Here is a 25246-nt window from a genome sequence, read left to right as displayed (position 1 = left end):
GCATGAAAAGTACACATTTTATTTGAGAATCCAATAACCTAGTAAATTAAAATAGTATTAACTGTCTAATCAAAATATGGCAAATATAAAAATAAAATAGAGCATCATAGCAAGCTTTCAGAGTGTAAAGGTGTCTTCCAGCAGCTTGGCTCTGTCAGTTGGGGCACTCCTCATTGTCTGTGTGGCCTTTTGTTCACAGATTCCTGATTATTCAGGCTTTCTATGCCCCTTGTTAACCTTAAAACAGATTTTATCTTGAACAATACCTGGTGTGATTTGTGATTTCTGTTTGTGAACTATCATTTTTAGCTCTGTAGCTCAGTAAATATATGGTTGACATTGTTAGTAACAGGCTGTGTAATGTTGGGACCTCCAGACTGATGCTTACAAAGTTTATGTTGTCTGAATTTCCTTCATCCTCCTTGGAAATTTGTTTTTATTTGATTTCTCTGCAACAGCAACTCTTCCAATGAGTGAGGCTGTACCAAATTTGGTTTCTCTTCACTTATATTTGTATAGTGCAGTTTTTATATAGAAAGAAGTAGAAGCATGGGGGTGGCAAAGAGACAGAACACAGGCTCCAGACCTCAGGGCTATAAACAACTCAAATGCAGACATAAGAATTGGTTTTGGGGTTTGTTCATAAAGAGAACAAAGGAAACCTAAACTACATATATATAAAATGCACCATATGTATGAAATGGGTGCAGACCACAGGAGAGAAATCAAACTGCAAAGTGAGTTTAACAAAGGCATAAAAATAGCCCTAAGTAAAACCAGGGGAGAGAAGGAGGAAGAAACCATCATAATTAACACAATACTCCTCCATATGAAGGGACTTAGGATAATGATGACTTGCAATATGCCAATTCTACTGAAGCCATTTACTTCAGGATACAGAGAAACAGTGAAAAGATAGTCAAAACTCAGAAAAAATGGGTTAGGCACCAGGATGTGTGCATAATAACTTAAACAGTGTTCTAAAAGATTTTTTTTTTATAATGGCATTACTTCTTATTTTCTTACTCTGCAATAACTGAATCTTATAATAAATAAAATGAAATAAAATAAAATAAAAATCTTGAATAGACTGTTAAGATTTCAACTGTATGAAAAGCAAATTTTTGGCTACATATATTAAGTGTTTACAAGATTTCAGTACTAAGAAGTAGCCTCTGGTACTACTGTGTCCACTCATCCATATTTTATTCAGAGACAATTTAATCTATACAGAATAACTACATCTTCTCACTATAGGTTAAAGCAAAAATTTTCAGTTACCTGATCACTAAACAACTGCTAATATATCTAAAAGAAGACAAGTACAATCATCCTGAGTCCCCAAAACCTGTGGCCCCTCTACCTGTAATGGAAATAACCTTACTTAGAGAAGATGATTGGATGAAGTGAAAAAAAACCACAGGAGAGCTGGATTAGAAAAGTAATTGATAAGGAGAAATAGGAGAAAAGGAGTTAAAGGTGTGAGGGATAGATGTGCCAAGGGGTGAGATGGAGAAGCAGTGAAGAGCCTTGTCAGTGGCTCTGACCGAAAGGGCCGGTGTTAGGACACAGCAGCCCAGCATGGTGTCAAAAACCACTGCAAATATCAGGGAAGGAAAAGGCATCATTCTTCATTCTGGATTTGCTATCATCACATGGGGTGTCACCAAGTGCTATATTCTTAATTGTCACGCCGGGACATACCTAAAGGTCAGCCGCCGCTGCAACCTTTGCCACTTTAGGAACACTTACCATTAATTTGCCTACTTACTTGTTTTAGATAAAAGATCATGTTACTTGTTTTAGATAAAAGATCTACTTGTCAAAAGAAGAGCTAGTCCCAACTAAAATTAAATTGGGACTTTAATTATTTTATCCCCAAGTGTGTAAGGTTTCTTAAACCAATGTTTGGGTTAAAGTGTATTCCTTCCTCTCTCCAGAAGAACTGGAATCATGATAAATGAACAGAAATAACTAAATAGCAAGGTGACCAGTTATTCCTTAGCTATATGAAGCATGCTGATTCTCCAAAGGCTGTAGAAAATGTGTAGATTTATTCTAATACATATGTTTAAAGGATAAAATATAACTAAATAAATTCTAGTAATTCCTGCACTTTTTGAGTGTAGCTGAATATACAGAAGAGCTCATAGTAAACAGTGGGAGCTGAGCCCCACTGGAATTCTTTTCAATTCCACTGAAGAGACATATAGTTCTTGGTAGTGATAAATAATTTCATATCTACTCGGAAGAACTTCTCAACCTTTTCTAAATTAATTTTAAAAATCAATATAAAAAGCTAGCTGTAGGTCCAAATACTGGAATTGATGTGTCACCAGAAAAGAAAATTAATGAAGACAAGATACCACTAAAAGGATTCAAGGTGTTACCAACGAACATTAGAGGCTCCGGCCTGACATCATCCAGACTTACATCAGCTTTTTATCAGCTCAGGTTCTGACCATGAACGTAAAAGCAACCCAGGGCCAGAGGCAGCCTACCTACCACAGGAAAGTGGTTTCCTGGCTCCAGCAGGACCTCCTAATGGGGCAGCCAGACTCTTTCCACAGCTTTCCCAAAAAGACCTTCTGGAGAAGTTACTTTTCTCCACCAACCAATTCTCTACCTTCATTTCCAAAGGCTGTATCAACAGAACCAAGCAACAGAAAACAAGAATCACATCAAAATACTCTTTTAGGAATATTTTTTCAAGTACTTTTTTTTATCAAACAAGACCAGTGGAACAAACATAGCAATTCTCTCACAGAGCAGTCCTGTAGTAATAGCACCTTCAGTACTGGAAGTAACAGAATTGAGATATTAAGTCTTTCCTGCCCAGAGCAGCCTTAAACCCATAGCTCTGCTTTCTGAGAAAGTGTCTGAATATATAAATTGCAGAGCCTGGGGCTGAGCAGTTAGCCTTCCTGATAGAAAGGGAATACTTTTAGTTACCAGGAAAGTCATACAGAGAATAAACAAAAAGTAGTCTGATAGCTTCCATATGACAAGGCCTCTTCTGAGACTTAAGATTTTCCTTTTTAATGACCAACATTCTCAAGGGTAATCATGCATTTTCTCTAATTAACTTTAAATGTGAAGTTCATATACAATCTTTGACACAGAGTTCAGGCTCTCATTCCCTCCCACCTCCACACCCACCTTACGGAGTGCCACAGTAAGAAAATCATGTTAGGAAGTATAAAATCATATAGAATAGCATGATCAAGGGCAAATTAAGAGTTTCCCATTACAGGATTTTCTCCCAGGTGACACTGTCCATTGGATTTGTCTCAAATTCACAAATTTCACTGCTCAGCATGTTTTTTAAAATATTGATCATATTGGTTAAGCTCTTCTTTTTCTTGACTGTAATAATAACATATCTGATTACAAATAAAAAATTATATAGACATTATGTCTTTTATTTGGATTTTAGCTTTTCTGGGGCTTAGGGGGTTTTTTGGTAATTTTGGTTGTTTATTTGGACTTTTTTTGCAGCATTTGCTATAAATTTAAGAACTTATTTTGGCATATGTAAGTGCATTTATAAAATGTATATTTTGTATAGAGAAACATTATATTAAAGGTCAGATAGCATTTCTTCATTATAATTATCAGTTTAAGGAGCTGTAGTATGCAGGTGTATTTCAATGGGTAACATGCTTAGGTTCCAATAGTTTTCTCACAATATAAGATTTTAAACAAACTTTCCATACTATACCATGCACTCCATGAATGATATACAATATATATTCATCATATATATGTTTGTTCACATAACTGGAATATGCACAATGCATTATATAATTTTTTTATTCTTTGAACTACTTTTGCGCTTAAAGCCATGAATTTAATTATCTTCTATCCCAGATATGAAAATTAATTGAACATCCCAAACTTATAGCACAGTTTAGTGGAGGCTTTTGAGTCTGATTTCACATTTTTGAGGTGGTCCCTTGGTTACATCAAGGTAATTTAAGTCTGTTCCTATTAGAACTGGCTATACTTCTGAATCAGCACTATCCTGTAAAGCTGAAAATAGCCAGTTTGTAACTGTGACTTCATTCACAACCCTGGTTTGCCTGGTTTGAATAAAGAAACTCTCAAACCAATGTAGGAAATAGCTGGCATAATTTCAAATATTTTCTTTGCCCCATTCAGTTGAACAGGACATACCTAAACCCCATAACCCACCACACGTTATATCCCGTGAGCTATGGGTTTCTCACCGTCATCTAGTGATCACATTCCATTGATCAGGAAAAAAGACTGAGAAAAGCAAGACAAACCAGTCAAAGCAAAATCCAAAGGGTCAAAGCCAACAAAAGGTATTTTGTGAATAAGATTCCTTTAATGTGGGAAGACTTGATCTGAATGTTTTCAGTTATGAAAACATATGAAGTTATTCCAAGGTTTTATTCAGTTTCACTCTTTCATGATCTTGATTTTTTTTCTGAAATTAAATATTTGTATTGGTTACATTTTGCATAAAATCAGTCTGCTTCTCTGGACAGCTCTTGCCATGACAAACTTGTATTGTCTAATAGAGTACATTTTGTTATTATATCACTGTATGCTTATAACACTTGTGTCTACTAACTCTAATGATGAATGTATGCTTGCAAGCTTCTCAGAATTATGGGTTTGAAGGGTCCTGAAGGAACAGAGCTGAAAAAAAAACCCCCATCTTTAGAGTTAGAAGCATAAACAAAGAATTCCTACTGCAACCCTTTCAGGCAACAGAAAGGAAAATAAAAAATATGCAAACAAATAGCTAATCTAAATTACTGTTTTACATGCAGTGTGACAGTTACTCTTGGAACCCTGGTGTAATAGTGTCCAGCATTTCAAGACAATCTTATTAGACTGCATGATAGAATTCTGTGTGCAAATAGACTAAACTCTGAAATCTAACCTGAATTCCCCATTTCAATGAAGAAGCTTTCAACATGTGTAAGAAGATGAAAGATTTATTTTTGTAAAGGCCCTCACAGCAAAAATTATTCTGATTCCAGCTATATTCAACCCTAAATCCAATTCTTAAATTCAGTTCATGGATTGAAAATTCTAGGATTATATCCTAAAGCCAGATTAAATACTCAATGACTTTTACTTACTTCAGTATCTTTATGCAAACTAATGTATTTATTGAGCTATATTTAATGCTGAGCAGCTCTTCTCATGGTGGTCTGCTAAAACAGATTGTTTCCTCTTCTAATTAGAGTTTCATTTGCATGAAGAATATCTTTGATTAGAAGCATTTACATCTTATTTTTTACCATGGCCTTCTGTGAAATTATAATGATTTTCATAGCAATAATTTGAGATATCACAAACAGAAGATTATAAATTCAAGTAGAGACAATAAGCAGATAAGATCCTTTTTTCATTCAAGGTTGTTGGCCATATGGAAAATGAGAAAATGGGTTACATAAAACTGCACAGCACCAGCAGATACTGCAGTGAGAGCTCTGAAGACTGATGTTTATCTGCAGAGCAGGTGCCACTACTTTTAGCCTCTCACACAGGCATACTGGTAGGTGTTTCAGCCTTGTTTTGGAAGGAGCACATCCAAGAATGTATGAAGGTTGTTGACTTACTTTGTTCAACAAGAAAGGGTGACACAGAAGCCAGTTATTGTGTGAGAATAATAGCTTCTTCTGAAAAACATTTGATGAATCACTGTATAGCCTGAGAAAAGTAGAGATAATATAATTTATTTTTTATTTTCAAATCCTAATTTGCAGGAACAAATGTACAGACACCCTGTAGCACTCTCTAGAAAACACTTTGTTGATGAACAATGTAAACATTCTTTAATTCCCTTTTTAAAAAAACTTGTTACTTCATGCAGCGTTATTAAGCAGTGTAAGTGTAAATAGGATCTTTATTTTCTAACAGGTCATCTGTTCAGCATGAATTTGTAATCTTCTGTCTGTGGTAATATAAATCATTTGTTTAGCTTATAGTTTTGAACTCTTAAACATTTTGCACTGTTGGAAAATATTTTTATTTTAGTGCCTTGTAGTATTCTTGAAATTTAAGACCTTTCTAATCAAACCTTTTCATTAATTTTTTTTACCCTTGAGGTCTTCTGGTAAGAGAAAGCTTGTTTTCTTTAAGTTCGCAGGAGTAGACAGTGGATTCAAAATATAAATTATTTTATGAAAGATTCTAAAGTATCAAATTGTATCAAATGCATAGCATTATTACCACCTATGAGTCATATGATTTTCACAAAAACTGATTCTGTAACTAATTTAATACAGACCTACATTCATTTGTACTTAGACTTATAAAATGGTAGAATTGCTTAGGTTGGAAAAGACCTCTAAGATCATTGAGTCCAACCATTTACATAGACAAGTACTTCAAGTCCACCTCTAAACCATATCCTTAAACACCACATCTACACATCTTTAAATCTCCAGGGGTGGTGGCTCAATCATTTCTCTGGGCTGTCTCTTCCAATGTTTGACAATCCTTTCAGTTGGGAAACTTTTCCTAATATCTGAATTAAACCTCCCCTTGTGCAACATGAGGCCATTTCTTCTTGTCTTGTTGCTTATTATTTTGGAGAAGAGACTGATCCCCACCTGTCTACAACCTTCTTTCAGGGAGTTGTAGAGATCTCTCCTGTGTCTTCTTTTCTCCAGACTAAACAATCCCAGTTCCATCAGCAGCTCCTCATCAGACTGCACCAGACCTTTCACCAGCTTTGTTGCCTTTCTTTGGACTCACTTCAGTCCCTCAATGTCTTTCATGTAGTGAGGGGCTCAAAAATGATTTGTGTTCCTCTTTTAAAATGTAATTATTCCCATCAGAATTACATACAGATCCATCACATCTTTTAAAAATGCGCCCCCCCCCCCCCTCCACCCCCAAGGCGGGCCAACCTGTAAAAGCTTTTAAGTATGGAGTATTTCCTGTTCCTTCCTATGGAAGCATGGGGGCACAGAATCAAAAGCTAACGATTTACAGCAGCTTTACAAGTCACTGTTCATGAGGTGAGTTAAAATAGCCCATATGTGCACACTTAGCTCACCCTATCTTCTGAGGTAAAATGCATTAGTTGAAAGTAATTTCATGGAGGTATAAATTTTACCTTATCTTTTGGCAAGGTTAAGATGACACATAGCCCATTGCAGTGATATAGCATCTGTCTGCTGACTTGTTGGAAGGCTGTAACTCAGTCTGGATTGATCCAGACAAAGCTCTTAGACTATCAGCTTGACTTCTGTAAAAGGTAATTTTTATTGATCTCAGTGATTGCATAATGATAAATCATCTCTTTAAAAAGAAATCCAGTCTTTATTCAAAGAGTCAGAAAGAGGAAGCTTTAACATTTGTGAGAGACTGGACAAAATTATTACTGGCTCTAAATAACTGAACTGTGGGCTGGGGGGGAGCAGTGCAAGTTCTGTGGAAGTAGGACATGCCCTGCTCCACACCCCATCTCCCTGGAGCCTCTAGGCCAGCCCAGAATGGTTGTCAGTGGCTGGCACACCTGGCACATGGGAAACAATGCCCCCACCCACCCCCGCAGCCCCAGCCGAGCCCCAGAGTGGCCACAGGTCTGAAAGCCCCACATGGGTGGGGGTGGCAACAAGAGGCCACAGCAGATAAAACTATTTGCCCTGAGACACACATGGTTGTATCCCTATTGTACTTGGATTTTATGGCATCTGAAACCACAGCAGGATCCAAGACACTAGCTGTATCTTGCTTTTCCCTTTTTCTTTTTCTCTCTCTTCCTTCCTATTCCTAATTCCCTCTTCTTGAAATATGGGTTATTTAAGGTTGGATGAGTAGAGTTTGCTAAGCCTATTCTCAGTGAAATATTTTATTTTGATTGAATGGGGTTTTTTAAGCTTTGCCAAATTTTTGATCTTCTGAAGTTTGCCAGTAAGGTTTGTTTTTTTAACTTCCTGAGAATGTTGTTGCATTTCTCCCATGCACCCACTCTTTAAATAAAGTTGCCAAGTGAGGACTGGGGCTCCACACCATTTTCTACGTGATTTAATTGCATTTTCCTTTTATCAAAAAATATACCTTTTATTTCTAGTTTACTAGATTTTATAATTTCAAGCTGTGATTCCTTTTATACCTGTCTCTAGCAGGTATAGAGCACTTTAAAAAAAAAAACAAAAAACAAAAAACCATACAAAACCAAAAACTCACTGGAACTTTCTGTACATTGAGATATTTATACATTATTTGCAGTTTCTTTGAAACTGTGATACATGTAATTTCTACAATAGCTCCAGCTTCAGTGAAGGAAATCACTTTCAGAAATGTTTTCAAATCCATTCTTCAAACCTGCATTTGTGATACTCATCTTCAGTTCATCATTGTCCAGAGGGATAGGAGGCGAAGTTTAGCACTATGTGGGGGTGCCCAAACTGAGTATTCTACACCTGTCTACGTTACCTTAATGGACTGTCTCTTCGGGGCAGCAGGCAGAAGCGGAATTCTTCAATGGCCGGGTTGAGGAGGGGTGGCAGCTGCTGGAACCACACTGTGGTGTTGGGAGAGCCCTGCCCACACCGACACCCCGCTGCTGCAGTGATACCTGCACCGCTTCGCTCACCACTGCTGCAGTGATACCTGCACCGCTTCGCTCACCACTGCTGCAGCGATACCTGCACCTCTTCACTGGCCGCTGCTGCAGCAATACGTGCACCATTTTGCCCAGCGCTGCTGCAGTGATACCTGTGCTGCTTTGCTGGCTGCTGCTGCACTGGGCCTTAGACCAGCACCTGGGCAGAGTAAATTCCTTCAGACAGGATAGCCTTCTTTGGCCTCCCAGCCACGTAGAAATTTTGGTTTTTCCTGAGAGGTGAGGGACCAGGTGGCATTTTGCCTTTGCTGGTTTTACAGGTGAAACATTTTTTGCTATACTGTTGTGAGTTTAGCTTCAGTAAAACTGTGACTCTAACATTTTTAACCTCTCACAGTCTTGTTTTCTTTGGTTTCCCTCCATGGGTGGGCCTTGAGCAGTCTTAACTTTTCTCCAGTGAGTTTTTACAACCAGTACAACCATCAACACATATTTTTGAGTTGTTACTACTGATGACAAACATCAGTCTAAAAACAGCTCCCCAGTTCAATAGCAAAGATAGACACCTATTAATAGTTTTAACAATATATTTGTAAAATGAGATATTTTGAACAAGTACAGGAACATGACCACAAAATTTACTTTTTTCCTGCCTTCATTTTTCCCTGATTTCCTACGTTTGGAATTAACAGGAACTTGTTATATTCTGCTTAAAAGCAGATTGTGAATGCAGTAACTGGTGAAACTATATGGAAATATATCTTCCATTACTTTTATCAGTATCATCTGGTAAATCCAATATAAATTTTCAGATTCCATAAAAATAAAAATAACACAGATATTTATCAGTCTAGGCATAAAAATTAATTTTTCTTTATGCCAGATTTTTCTTAAAATTTTCTAGTCCACTTTTATTTTTAGTCCAGGATCTTACAATCATCAGAATAACCAGATTTTTATTCCTAAATTCCCTATACAAACAAAGGAGTGAGAATATGGACTTGTAAGCAATATTACATTGTTCCTGAATAAAGTACCATGAAATTCCTTAAGCTTGAATATCTTAATTTCTTTGTGAGAGTCAATAGACTAAATTGTGGATGGTAAGAATGCACATAGCACATAAAAATATGGTTCTAATGATAATCAAGCCATGTATGAGTTCAGAGAACTGCTTTTCTGAAGACGGCAATCAAAGAGCTACTGTTGTTCTCTCCTACAGTCAGCTTTTCCAGGCAGTAAAAGGTCTTGTTAATCCTCACTTAATATCCTGTACTTATTATGACTGTGTCTTCTCTCAGGCTGATAGGAATGAGCTGAGAATGCATTAATGCCATGTTACTTTTTTTCCCATTGTACAGTGAATAATTATATACAGCTCAGTAAATGTTCATCTACTTAATTAAAGTGTACTCTGGCACATATTGAAGAAAGCATGATGTGAGACATGAAACTTATGTTCCTAGAGCAAAAGAACAAGTGTACAACATGTAAATAACAAGCTTTTCTTGCTGTGATGAGATGCAATGAAATCTAACCTCAATGTCTTCAAGATAAAGAGTAAACTAAATATAAGTTATGTTTTTCCATTGCTCTGGACAATGACCAGTAAAAAAAAAATCTGTAGCATCAGAGTGCCACTTTATCAACTTGAAAGCTTTCAGAGCTCTATTGAATATTTAAAATTTAGATTATTTTATAATTGAGGTACTGGATGTAGCCACTATTTGTTTTATAATAAAGTAAATTATTTAAAAGAAAGTCTAGAGTTTTCAAAACAAATTGATGCTTTGGAAAATTGCCTTGCCTTCTGGTGTCAAGAGACTTATATAAAGGCAAGTGTCACTAGAGAAAGGCTCTTGTAAACCACTACGGTTTTAAAAGTTTTAAGTTTTTCAGGCATCCCACTGAATAAAGCAACCAAAACATGTTAGCTCTAACCCTTATAATATCCTGTAATATTTTCAAGAACTGTGACAAAATACATAATTTTGTGATTATATAAAACACCCGCACACCTAAATATTGTCATCACATATCTTTGCATTAAATACTAAGAAAAAAGACCTCTAGAGATTGTACACAGAGATTGATGACCTACAAGTAAGGCACTGACTATGTGATATTAAAGGGATGTATTTTTGCAGAAATTGGGAACTGTGGGTTGACATTATTTTTGAATAATTGGAAAGCAGTGAACTGTCTATCCCTAATGTCTCTGTCTATGCCATTCAAATAAATTGATTTCATTGACATTCATGATATACACCAGTTTCAGTAGAAAGCTGAGCACATACTTATGTGTCCTATTGAGTTGAACAAGATTACTCAGCACAGCACAAATGCTACTTAGCAGACAACAGAATTCACCATTCTGTAAAACAGAGAACAGCTATAATATTGAAGTATTAGGAGCCCTGTTAAATGAAAACAATTCACAGGTACTCTGAAGAACAGATTATGAAAGTTGTTTAAGAGATTTTACTTTGGGTTTCTCCAAAACATAGTTGCCTCAGAAAAAAATGAAAAAGCATCATTAGGTGTAAATAGAATGTTTAGTACAATATAACTTGCACAAATACCAAGTTTTATGCTTGGAAGAAATTATTCAGTAATAAATTAAAATTAAACATAAAAGATAATATTTTCTAAACAACAAAAAAAGCCTTCTCAAATATTTTATCATTTTCTGTGTATTTAGAGGTCCTGTAGTTTTTTAGTATTTCAAATTTTTTTCAGTTGAGAGGCTGTAGTAAAGAAAAAAAAATCCTAATATTAATATCCATAGGAATATGGTATTTAGTTCTTTTGCATTTTATATGCTATATTATTTCTAAAAATTAATAACCTTCCTTAAAAGTTTCAGTAATTCACCTAGTCCTTATACACATATCAAATTGATTAGCCAAACTACCCAAAGATGAAGCAATAACAATGAACAGGGAATAATTCATCAATAGCATGTGGAGTATGAATTTGCTTATCAGAACTGTTCAACAGAAAGAAAAAAGAAAAAACATTCAGTGAAATCAGGCTATTTAAGCAAATAATCCTCAAACACAGATTTACAGGAATGGTTTGGTTTTTTTTTTCTCTGCACATAAGAATTTATTCTCTTTTACTTAGCAAACATTTTATAATATAACTATTAACCTTGATAAAAATAGAATTATAGGCATACTTAAAAGTCTTTATACAGAGACTGTATATTGATTCAATTGACAGAAGAGCCTGCTAGCAAACAGACACTGCAAAGGTAGCTGGTCCATGCTTAAATTTTTAATATCCTTAGAGCTTCTGGACCTCTAATTACAGTACTGCTCCCTGGATTTCTGAAAAAAAAAAAAAAAAAAAAAAAAAGTTGCTTATATAAAGGTTGTCCCTACAATTAGACTGTGTTGCATCAGACTTATTAGCTGTATGGATCATATCCTCATGGACTAGAAGATCTTATTTTAATTTAAAAGTTATTGGCTAAAAGTTATTTTTTAAAGTTTTTTAAACAAATAATAATTTATGATACTCTTTTTTTATGCAGGTTGGTCTACTGATTCCATAGACTACTCTCTAAGATCTGGCTTAGCAGTGCTTCAAGAAAAGAGAAAGGAGGTATGTTTCCACAGAGTACTTAAGAGTGCTGTTGAATTAAGCATGTTCCAGCAGAAAATAAGTAGATAATATAATGGTTGAAGACATCCCTATTCAGGGAGTTTCATGGTTCTCCTGAAAGAAAAGTTAATGTTCCTCTTGATTTTTTATGAAGTAGATGCCTTCTTTTACTAGAATGCATGTATGCATGTACTTGTGTACAACACTACATCTGTAGTGCATCTTCTTGCATCTGTAATTTGACCTTACACAAATTACAGATGCAAGAAGAAAAGCAAGCAATCAGTTGATCAGTTTCACATGTTGAATGTGTGCAAGGAAATCACATATATCTCAGTTTCACCTAAAGGCTCAAAATATTTCAATGAAATTTGTATAATATTCAGTAACTTTTGAAAAAAAACCACAATGCATTATGCGGTAAACTTCTTTAGTTAAACAAAACTTAATAAAAAGAAACAGCTATTTGATAAAAAGTCATATTAGCAGCTCTGTGCTTTCTGTCTGATAACATTTAAGAATGCAACCTATGTACTCCTTACAAACATTCTGTCATGCTTCAGCTAACAGTACTATGAGCCCAGAGGATATCTCCATTAGGTAGCCATCTAGAATTATTTCCAGATAGAGTGTATTGATCCATCAAAGATATACTCCTAGAAAATACACAGTTGGCTGGGCTTCCCATACTCAGTATGCTAATTAATATTTTCTTTCCTCTGACTTTGTCAATCTCTGTGTTTGCATTCTCCAGAGAAAGAAAAGTCAGTTAGCAGTTTGAGTCAGAAAAATAAATCAAGCGGATGTCAAAAAAATTCAAAAAGCATCCTCAAACTATTTTAAAGGTTCACTTTATATTCCAGATTTTTGATGAGCAATATTCATATTTTTAAGTTGAGCAACAAAAAATCCATCATCTTTGCAACAGGAATTCTTTGAGCTCCTAGATGAAATCTCTCATTGAAGAAATACTTTGCACTTAAAGGCCTTGGGAACTTAGATGTTACTTCTTCTTAAACACTTTCCAAAGATGAAAGCATAGGCTTTGTAGCACTCAGTTATGTAAAAAAAAAAAAAACAAAAAAAAAAAAAAAAAAAAACAACACATGAGAAGTGTATAAAATCAAAGCAAGTATGTTGTCTGTCAAACAAAAATATTCTACATCTCCTGCATTTGTAAAGTCACAGGGTGCTACTGAAGATACAGAGTATCTTTTACAAAAGAAATACAATATTTTAGGGTTTAAATAAAATTATAGAAATCTTTAAGCATAATTGGACATAATAATATTCTTAGCTCAGAACTGGCAGTTTACTAACCAGATTTGGACTTGCAATTGATTTATTTCATGTGTATAACATGGGAAAATCCATTCTAAAAAGCAAGGGAATGTCAAGACTGTTCTGTACTATGAAATGGTTTTATGTTTCCGTTTTCTGCTTTTTTTGAGGTTACTTATGTTTTCATTCTCCAATATAATTTTCCGTTGTCTTTTCTCTTGATCCATTTAACTAACCCTGAACAGCTCTATGACATCCTTACCTCTTTGTCAAGCTCTAGAAAGTTAAACAAAATCTTTATCAGCCTACAAATTGGTTTTAGTTTCCTACAGCTTAGCAACCATTTCTTTGATTTATCTTCTCAAATTGCAGTCTGTTTTTTAAAAAATAAAACCGGGGTTTTCCCGGTCTGTTTTAAGACAAAGAACGTTCGTATGATTTTGATGAGGCCTTTAGGTACAATTGTAAGATGAACAACATAATTCACAATAACAGAAAGATATTAAGCATATGACCTTAAATAATACTTGTGTATTTTTCTGTTTTCAGTTTATGAATTTCATATAGTGTCAAGCAAAACACACTCTGTATTCTGCAAGACAAAGATAATTTATTTACTTACATGAGAAAGTCGATGACAAAGTAAACTACTCAAGTCATAACAATAGGTGATGAGAAAAGAGTTATTGCTCTGCATTTTAGATGGCATGCTATGCTATGGGGTACTGTGTATTTTTTTAAAAAAGGGATATGTCTTCCACTCTTGTTGCTAAAATGAAGCAGGTATAAATAAATAAAATAAATAAAAATCTTGGACCTAAGTAGTAATTTATGATGACTGATCAAATAGATCTTGCATAAATGTCTTCTCTCAGGGATATATGTACCTACAGCTATGTACTTATGTATGTACACACAGAAGCTTAATAGGCTGACCTACACACCTGCTTGTGGAAGTAGCCCTTTTGCAGACCATAAAGTTTTGTAGGCATATTTCAATGAATTTGTGTAATTAGCTGTTAGATCTCATTAAAAAGCCCGCATTGTTATTCTGAAGGCTTCAGAATGGAATTCTGCTTCCATTCTAGCAATAACACTGGTCTGTTTAGTAAGTGATGTTTTTAGGAAAGGAGTGAGGATGATTCTTCCCTCAGGGTATTAATGATGAAAGAGCTCTAAAATGCCTAGGTATTATAATCACTTTAGCATCAGCAGGTAGAATCCATCCCACATGGGGTAAAAAAAACCAAAAAACCAAAAAACAAAAAGTATTAATTTGATTGTATGGCTCTCTGAGATTCTCTGGGAAAGTTTTTCAACATTGTTCCATCTATTTAAAGAAATTCACACATTTCATTAGATTATTGCTGTAACTGCAACCCACTGAAAAAGCTCAGCTATTGCTGAGCTAATCACAGACATTTTACCTTTAACCCCTGAATTATTTCTTTATTTTGCAAGAGTTAGGTCTCAGAACAAATATGTCTGTATTCTATTGCATCATTCCTTAGTTTAACATTATAGAGACAATTATACATTTCCAATGACTAGTGAGTAGGGCCCTCTATAGTATTTTAGATTTTGTTCCGTAAACTCTGCGAAATCTCACACTCTGCTGGCATTCATTACCTGATATAATATTATGTTTATTTTTAATTAAAAGTCAGTGGAACCACAAACTACTCTGCCTTCTGAAAACTAGTAGATTTCTCTGAATTCTCAGTCATTACTTCTGCTAAAGGAACATATCAACCAATTTCTGTTCAAGAAAAGAGCAAAGAGATATCATTAAATATATACTTAAAGAAAACTCTATTAAACTCACCTGGCTTTCTACCACAGTTATGCTCTTCTGAAATACATTTGTTTATGCTCAATTAGCAATATTACCCACAGCTACTATTCTTAGGAAGACATCAAATGTAGATATCTTGATATCTTATCTTAAGATATCAAATGTAGATAACAGTGAAGTTCTTGCTCAGGTCTTCTGAATTGAGATTGAAGAAAATTATAGTTCAAAAAATATGTTTCCTTGTCTACTTCATAACCTGGATTTCATGCATCCATGAGACAAAAAAAGAAAGCTGTATCTCCACCTTTTGTAGGGGGAGCAAGCTCTGCACTTCCTTAGGCTCCATTTCCCAGGTGTTCTTACTGATGCAAAAGAGCCTGTGCTAGGATGGGCTCCAGGCTTGCTGCACAATCAGGAGCTGCCACTGTCCAGCTCTCTCTGCGTGCAGTGCAAGCACGGGGCAGGCATGACAGCATTTCTCAGGCATCACTGGCCAAGACACCCAGAGGAGCAAGATTTTGAAGGCAAAAGTAGGCTTGTCACCAGTATGTGTCATACTTCCAAAAACACTCCAGAGAACCACATATCTCCTCAGTCTCACTGTGGTCAGTCCTGGTCATCATTATTCAAGTTTCCACTTTATTCAAGTTTCCACTTTTTAGGAAACAGGACCGATTGGTCTTGTCTTGACACTGCATTTTGCTGCTCTGTGACTTGCCTTTTCAGACTGCAAGAGATATTTTTTTACAAGCAAAACTGAAGAATGAATCACCCTGCTCTTAGCTACATCACCTTTTGCTAATGCTAATAAGCATCGGCTCTAAAACAGATTTAGAAAAATAAGATAAAAGAAATAAAATAAAATCCAGTTTCCACTTGTAATCTTTGTGATATGTGTCCTTGAAAATGTTTTTGGAGCTGAAAAACCCTGGCATTTCAGACAATAATAGTCTCTTCATCATTTGACTCATGGTGAGCTCAGGGAATAGGATGGGACGGAATAACATAGAACAGAATAGAATTATGCTATATAATGCCTATGGTAATACATGACAGTCTGGGACCTAGGTATGAAGAGTCCACCCAGGAGCAAAGGTATTTGAAGTGCAGATCCCACCCAGGAGACAAGATCAGAGACAGGCACATATACAGCATACTTCCAGCAGGGACTGAAACATCCCTGTATTTTCAACACTGGTTTTAGCACAAATCCAAAACACAGCCCCACACAAACTACCATGAAGAAGATTAACTCTATCCCAGACAAAACCATCAAAATAGGGAGTGATTGCTGATTTGTAATATCCCTTTGAAAATACAACTTAATGTTATTTTCACATTGCACTGAAAGTGTTCAGAATATTTCTTCTAATTAATTGCATTTCTGCTAGCATTAACAATATTTAAAGTAAGAACACTATATGAGTACAAATTTTATTTGTACTTGAATTTTTCCTTCATCAATTTTTCAGTGTTTTGTCAAGCCATGATAAATCATGCTGAAATTCTGTTTTCTGTGACAGTCTCTGAGGACAAATCTAGTGAGAAACATACCTATCATCAAGCCAGAGGCAGCAGGTGAAACACACATTTGACCATTTTATTTGAGTTCTAGTTCTGTCTTTGTGTAGTTGTGGAAAGAAAAATGCACATTCACTGTCCCCTGTGGAGCTCAATATATAGACAAAGATTCAGCAACACTTGTTCTTTTTTTTGGCACATACTGTCTTTGTACAGGATAGATGTGTTAGACAGGAGATTAAAAAAAATCACATTCCACACCAGAGTGAAACAAAACTTTTATAATTCTAAAAATTCTAGGGCTATAAGAAATTACAGTATGACATGAACTTTTTGCCATACAGTATTCCAGAGTTTAGGAAGATGGGATATACACAGGTTCAGAAGTCAACATAGCATGAAATAAAGTGCCATGATCTGGGGAGCCTGTTCTAGTGCCCAACTACCCTCTGGGTGACCAATTTTTTTTCTAATATCCAACCTAAACCTCCCCTGACACAGCATCATGCCGTTTCCTTAGGTACTATCACTGCTCACCAGACGGAAGAGATTGATGCTTGCTTCTTTTCTTCCGCTGTTGAGGAAGCTGCAGAATCCTCTGAGGTCTTGGTCTCCCCTGGGCTAACAGACCAAGTGATCTCAGCCACTGCTCATATGGCTTCTCCTCAAGGCTCTTCACCGTCTTTGCTGTTCTCCTTTGGATGCTCTCTAAGAGGTTAATATCTTTCTTATATACCAAAAACTGCAGACAATATTTGAGATGAGGCTGCCCCAGAGCAGAGCAGGACAATCCCCTCCCTTGCCCAGCTGGTGATGCTGTCCCTGATGCCCCCCAGGACAGGGTTGGCCCTCCTGGCTGCCAGGGCACTGCAGGCTCATGGACAAGTTGCCACTGACCAGGACTCCCAGGTCCCTCTCCATGGTGCTGTTCCCCAGCCACTCATTCCCCAGTCTGTCTGTATATCCAGGGATTCCCCATCCCAGGTGAAGAATCCAGCACTTGCCCTTAGACTTCACATGGTTGGTGATTGCCCAGTCCTCTAATTTATTGAGGTCTCTTGCCTTTGAGGGAGTCAACAGCTTATCCTAATTTTGTATCATCCACAAACTTACTTATAACAGAATATGATTTATTTTGATTGTCCTTTAAAATGCTTAGCACAAAATAAATTTTTCAATTATTTTTGTTTAAAAATATGATTAAATATATTATGAAAAAGACCAGCTAGTTAGGATCTACCTTCTTTGACTCTACTGGGAGCATATTGATTTATGCTAGTTATCTATATCTTAACTAAATTAGAATGATACCATCTTAAATTAAGAAAGTACATTTCTTTGTATGCTTTGAAGCCTTGCACTAAGTAGCAACTATGAGTTGAATATGAAGCATCCAGGTTTTTATAATCTCAATATGTGAATGCTACAGGACAAACACATGCTCCTATATCAAAAGAAAGGTTACGAGTATGAACTCCTATTCAAGTCTGTCAATTATGAGAGAAAAATAAAAACCCCAGAGTAATAGCACTTTCTATTAATTATTAAAGAATAACTTTGTATAGAATAGTAATAGAATTTTTTATATAAAAGCTACTAGTTATGCAACACATAGCATAGAAATACTGTGGTATCAAAGAAGGTTTGAGCACAACTTACTAGTCTGTTTTTAATTTTCTGTATATATTTTGCCCTGTTGATTTTTTTCCTGACAATTTCTTACCAAAAAAAAAAAAAAGGTAATTTTCCTTTCATTTTTAGCTATTCTACATCAAGCTATGATATACAAAACTGTGAGAAAATTTAAACTCTGTTTTAAGGTCCTTGAACACCATAACTTACTTCAGAAACGTTGGTTGAAATCTGAGCCTGTGCCTATAATACATTTGAGTACTCATGTCATGAAAATAATTGTTTTTGTGGCTTTTATTTCTTAGACACATGCTCAGGTAAATTATTCCACAGTAGCCACCTCCTATTAAATCTACACTTAGGGATTGGAACAACTGGATAATTTAATTTTTTATTACATATAAATGTTTTATTATTTTGCTGTTTTAGGAAAGTTTCCCTAATGAGCATCAGTCTCACACTTGAGGAAAAAAAGATGTGTAACTGTAAGGTTTACAATGTTGACTTCAGGCTTTTAAAGCAGAATACTTTTTTTTAAGTCCCTTGTGAAAGCCCTTTTCTTTTTTTTCTCCTTTTCTTGAAACCATTTGAAGATAATTTAGTGCTGATGAAAAGATGCATTGTGATAGTAATGGAAAGTGGGTTTCTTCTACGCTTAGAGCAAGTATACAAAGACACTAAAAATAAAGTAAAATTTAAGGCAATTAATTTACCCAATTAACTTATTCATATGTCAGCATTTAATGATTTAAATGATGCCCATTTAAAGTTTCTCCTTCTTCTTCTTTTTTTTTCCCAAGTATGGAAGTAAAAATATCTGTTGATAATTAGACTCCACAGGCCCTAGCATTTATGCATTTAACAACATCTACTTCAAATCCACTGAGGGGTTTATGATCCCTTTCAATTTAACACTACCTTTCAATTTCCTGCTAAACCAACCATCAGAATTGCTAGATTCACACAAGTAGAACCTTCAGAAACATATTGCTGATAATGTTTGCAACCAGTCCAAAACGAATTGAAAATGTATGTCTTTGGTTTTTCTCCCCTGCTAACCCAGAACAGCAAATTCTGCATTTTTATTGCTGTGGTCTCCCGACTTTTCACTGAGCATCACAACCAGACACAAAAGGCTTCATTATAGGGCTAAAAGCTTTTCCAGCTCCAAGCTGGAAGCCAAGAAATCATTGTGGAAAGATACAACAGCATGAAATTATCATTCTTCAATCTACAAAGTGATACAGAGCCATTCCATGATTACTATCTGTTGACCTAAAGTTGAAAGAGAGAATAGATATACCCTACACAGCACCCCTAATAAAACCTCTTCAATGCTGTCTCCATAATGACAGCAAAGTTAATTAATTCCTTGCTCAAAGGCAAAAAGGGGTCAAATCAAGAGAGGAAATAATTAACAAACCAAAACCCTCCACCAGAATTAAATCTCACCTCCAGTCTTTTCTAGAAAAAACATATATTAGCAGAAGACTATGTACTCCTTGGAGAGGACTGTAACAACTTCTTCTGCTATTCAGATCCCTTATTTTCCTCACACTAATTTATTAAACTATTTTCTTACCTTTTTTCTTGGTGTTCTCTCATTCTCTATCCTGTGTATCAATGCTGCATTCCCCAGGAGTGGCAGCAAATGGAGAAGGAGCTGTGGGTCACAATGTCCACAGATAAATGTCCCAGCAACTGGAGAGACCTGACTGTGTTTTTCTTTCCCCAGGGAATTTAATCCTGAACATGAGGGTGTGTGTGTGTGGGTGTGTGTGTGTGTGTGTGTGATTTCTTAGCAAATGTTTGAGTCCTTTGTGTATGTGTGAGTGTGTGAGAGTCCATGAGCTGACATGTGGACTCTGGTACCCAGGCTCTGCCTCACTAGCTGCCAGACCTGCAGACAGGAAAGCAGCAGCCATGGAAGTGGGATGGAGAGACCCCTGGGTTCCTAGGCTGCATCTGAGAGGGCTTCAGCAGCTGCAAAGAAGAAGCCCTGGCCCTGGAATCCACAGATTTTAACAACTCATAACTTGCTAAACATTTTCACTTTTACTACCTTTGAATTAGACATGCTAGTTTTGATTTGATTTGCTTTGAACAGCTTTTACACAGATCCATTAAAAATACAAAAAACATTATTTTCATCTGTTTGACTAATATCTTTTTCACAGGAACACAGCATCTGATGTAGAAGATCAGAGGTCCATTTAATCTAATTTTCAAACACTTTGTGCAGTGAGATGCTATGAAAGCTGTCATGTTCAATGGTTCTGCTAACAAACCCCTCATTTTAGAAATTATTAAATTATGGATCTAGGATTCTCTGTAGACTGGTAAGAATAGAAAACTCAGCACTAAGCATGGGACAAGTAGTGTCCTTCTGAGTAAGCAAGCATCCACAAGCTGAACAGCTGCTGCTTCAATTAATGTTACCAGCAAAAAAAGAAGCCCTTAGTGACAGCATGGAAAAGAGGTGACAGCAGCAATGAAGAGTCTGGGTGAGGAAGCAAGAGGGGGCACAAACTGAGACCTGAGGGATATTGCAGTGCAAACAATATCTGAAAAAGATGAGTAGGCTGTAAGACAAAACACAGCGCTTCTCCAATGGCCAGTGCTCCAGTGTTCAACTTTTAGATCATTGCAATTGAACAAGTATGTGTCTCTATATGTATGTGCACATATACAAAATATATATGTGTATCTCTTTTTTAATTAATTAAGAAAATGCTATATAGGGTTTAGAAGACTGACAAATCAGGCCTGTTTTAAGCTTTAAACCCAAATGTTACTAAATTTATTTATTATCAACATATTTTATGCTAATATTTACTTTTTCCCTATTACCAATTGCCACAACGTATACAAAACTGTCAGTCAGTAACATTAATATGCTACTCATTAATATGTATATCATTTATTATGAGTATGCAACACCAAGGATTTCAGGATGACACTGTTGGCTATGGTTGTTATCAGTTGTCAGTTGCTGAGATTAAGATGATTAAGACCCAGAGACTTTGATGAGAGAATTTATAACTAAAGTGCATTAATTTTATTTCTTCTTTATATTTTCACTATGTCTAATGCTTCTAGGCTATTTGGTTCTCCCAAGGGGAAGCAGGCTCTCAACTGCTTCTAAAACTGTTTATATTGGGGGCTTTTTTTCTCATTTTGTAAGTCATGCTTCTTGAGTATTCCCCAAATTATCCTGTATGCAATACATCTTTATCCCTTCAATGATCACAGTCTTCACATACTTTGTGAAGGGGTTATGCACAGTTCTGCCATCACAGCACTAACCAATACATAATATTAATGCTTTATTTTAGCACCTTTACACTTGACTTCAAGGCAAATTAATACAGCATTTACAGTTTCTCATTGACATAGGTCTCTGCTTTGGCTACAAGGTATCTGGCACCAAGATAAGTAATTTAAACCCTAAGCTCAAAGTCTTTGCTCCAGGCAAAACACACAAAGAGACCTAGGCATTCAATAATCAGATGCACAACAGCCAGTCTGACTACAGAGTTTCCAGAATTAGCAATTACAGAATGATGAAAAAATGCATCAAGAGTTTACATACCTGATTCCCATTCAAAGGGAAATTATTTTATTATGAGGATTAACACCCTAGAATTCTCTCATGGACCTTGGTTCCTAAACAATTTCTTTAAGAAACACAGATGAGTCATTTATTCCAGAGGATGCCTGAAAGGAGTTCTGCTTAGCAAAAATCTCAGGAGTAGGCAGCAAAAATCTCAGGATTTAGGAGTCAGACTGGATGCTCAGCATAGGAGACAGACTGCCTAGAAAGCATGGACCCTGATCAAAGGAGAAAAACATGCTTTGTCACCTTGAGAAAGGCTTGTGAATAAGTATTACATGATTAATTCACTTAAGAGAATAGAAACATGTCTAGCCCTAGTAAGTATGACATAAAAATCTTACTAAATAGTCATTATAGAAAGTAAAATTTACTAAGTTCCAACTTTTTCACTGTATTCAGAAATATTTTCTCATCTCATATTTTTTTCCATTCTATATTCACTCTCTTTTCCCTTAATTCTGTATGTAATGTTGTGGGCCTCACATGAGTAAGTGGCATCTCCCAGTTTGGTATCATCAGCAAAATTTCTAAGGGTGTATTCAACTCCTGTACCTGGATCATTGATAAAAATATTTAAGAGAACTGGCCCTAGATTTGAAGCCTGAGGGACACTTGGTAGAGCCAGATGTAGCCCCACTCACTGCAACCTGTTCAGCCAGTTCTTCATTCAGGTCACCATTGAACTTGCTCATCCTACAGGTGGACAAGTGGTTGAGAAAGATGTTGTGAGAGACAATACTAAAAAGCCTCACTGAAATCTAGAAAAACTACTTCTACTGCTTTCCCTTAATCCACTGTGGGTGACCTTAATCAGAAAGATACTAAATAAGGTAGGACTTTCCCTTTGTAAACCCAAGTTTACTGTGTCTGATGATTGCATTGTTCTTTAAATGACTTTCAATACCACCCACTATAATCTTCTCCATAATATTTCCAGGACCTGAGGTTAGACTTACATGTCTGCAGTTCCCTGGGTCTTCCCTCACATGCTTTTGTAGACTGGAGTAACTCTGGACAGCTTTCAGTCAGCAGGGACCTCACTGAACTTCCAAGACTTTTGGTAGATGATCAAGAGGGGTCCTTCCATAACATCCACTCCTTCAGTACTCTGGGTCAAATCCCATCAGGCTCCTGCACTTACAGACATTCAGCTGACACAACTGCCCCCTTAAAACTTCAGTGTCCTCCATTGGAAAGTCGCTGTTTCTGTAGCTGTGGTCCTCCAGCTCAGAGGACCAAGTAGCCCAAGGGCTTACCAGTATTATTAAAGACTGAGGCAAAAAGCCCCCAACACTGAATGCCTCCACCATTTTCTTCATCCTTACTTGTCAGGTGACAATCAAGTATCAATCAAACATTTTTCTTAGACCTCTCTTTCTATAAGTATATTTCAAAATGTCTCTTTTGTTTCTGGACATAACACTGGCCAGTTTCAACTCTAACCGAGCTTTGCCCTTTTTTCTCCCTGCAATCTGTGAACTACATCTCTGTAATCTCCCTGTGAAGCCTAACCTTGTTTACAAGGATCATACAATTTCTTTTTCCTCTTCATCTCCAAAAGGAGCTTCCATACCACCCGCTTGTTTTATGATACTATCTATTAATGATACTGAAAAATTATAAAGTTCCTATGGTATATTTTGTAGTGTGCTATTTATTTTCCATCTGATTCTAGGTATACACCAACATTTTAATGTGATAAAACCAAATTAATTGAGTAATCTTGCAAATATTCCACATTCTTTCCAAAATATTTTCTCGAACTAATACTGAAATATTTACAGTTAAATTTAACTTTCCCTATTTAATGATTGTAGAGCTACTGAAGATTATTTTACAGTCACCTGAGTTGTCAATTTTTCGTTCAATATATTCAATATCTAAGGATCTCATTATTTTCTTTACTTGTAGCCCTTCAATGTTTCTAGTGCAAATCTATTTTCTCATTTAGTATAAAACATTTTTATACCATTAATTGGATCTCTAAAATACTCCTGCCAGAGGATATTGGGATTTCAGACAAAAAAAACACTTGCTCATAAATGAAACAATTTTCTTAAAAATATGAATAGACTGAGATGCATATAGTCATACATTCAGCAAGACAATACACTACAGTCTTATTTTCTTTTGTTTCTATAATAATGGCAAACACATATATAAACAGACAATATGGCTGAAATAAAAAATGTAACTCATTACTCTTTCAGAACCGTAGCTAACACTAGTGGGAAACTGGAAATCCTAAAGCAGTAAAAATACATCAGAATGGAAAATGAAAAATTAGTGTCTCTATATATTAATACAATACTTTATTGAAGTACTTTATTTTTAATAACTTTAATTTTTAATAACTGAATTTGGAGGACTTAATTGTTCATTCATGAGAATGGGTAATATAATACATTCTATATTTTTATGTAAAAAAAAAAGTAATTACAGAATAGTTATAGAATCAAAACTAGTGCACATATCATGTCAACAAATTTTGCTACTAATGAAACCAATAAATAGGTAAGAAACAGCATATTGAAGTGCATCAAACTACATAAACAAAACTACTATACATGTATAGGACTGAAAAGCATAGCCCACCACCTGAAACCCAGACTAGGGTACCAACCAACTCTCAACAGGTTCCCTCTATCTTCTTCTCTCTCCATTTTTGCACATTTTTTCCTGCCCAAACTGGCTTGATCCCTTCATCTATCCACCTTTGGTTCCCCTCCTAAATGTTCCATAGTAAGTCTTCCACCACCCCTGCACGCCGTTTCCCTGTATCCCATAATGAGTCCAAAGTTCCCCAGGGCAGGGACCCCTCAGCCCTGTGTTGTCCCAGAGGGTGATACCCAGGGACTTGTGGTGCTTTATCTCACCTGGGGCTGATGCTCTCCCAGGACAGCCCTGAGGAGCTCAGGGCAAGGCTCGAGACTTCACGCTCCTCTGTGAGGGGGAAGGTAAGCTTTTCATCACATCCCTTAACGCAGGTCAGCTCAGATCTGCATTTCAAGCTGCACAAAAAAATTACAGCATCACCACATCAACACTCATTACTTTTAGCTCATCATTCTCCATGTGACGTGACGCCCATACAGAGAACAAAGCAAGAGACAGAGCTGGTTGTGAAATGCTATTTAAAATCAGCACCGATATACTCTTCACTGTAATACTGCACTCAGCTAAAAAGGGGAAGGGATTGAAACATTATAAATCATTTTAGAATGGAGTACAG

The sequence above is a fragment of the Onychostruthus taczanowskii genome, unplaced genomic scaffold (assembly GCF_017590055.1).
Source record: "Onychostruthus taczanowskii isolate IOZ18803 unplaced genomic scaffold, ASM1759005v1 scaffold27, whole genome shotgun sequence".
Classification (NCBI taxonomy): Eukaryota; Metazoa; Chordata; class Aves; order Passeriformes; family Passeridae; genus Onychostruthus; species Onychostruthus taczanowskii.
The sequence above is the reverse complement of the archived record's forward strand: the minus strand, read 5'-3'. Positions refer to the sequence as shown.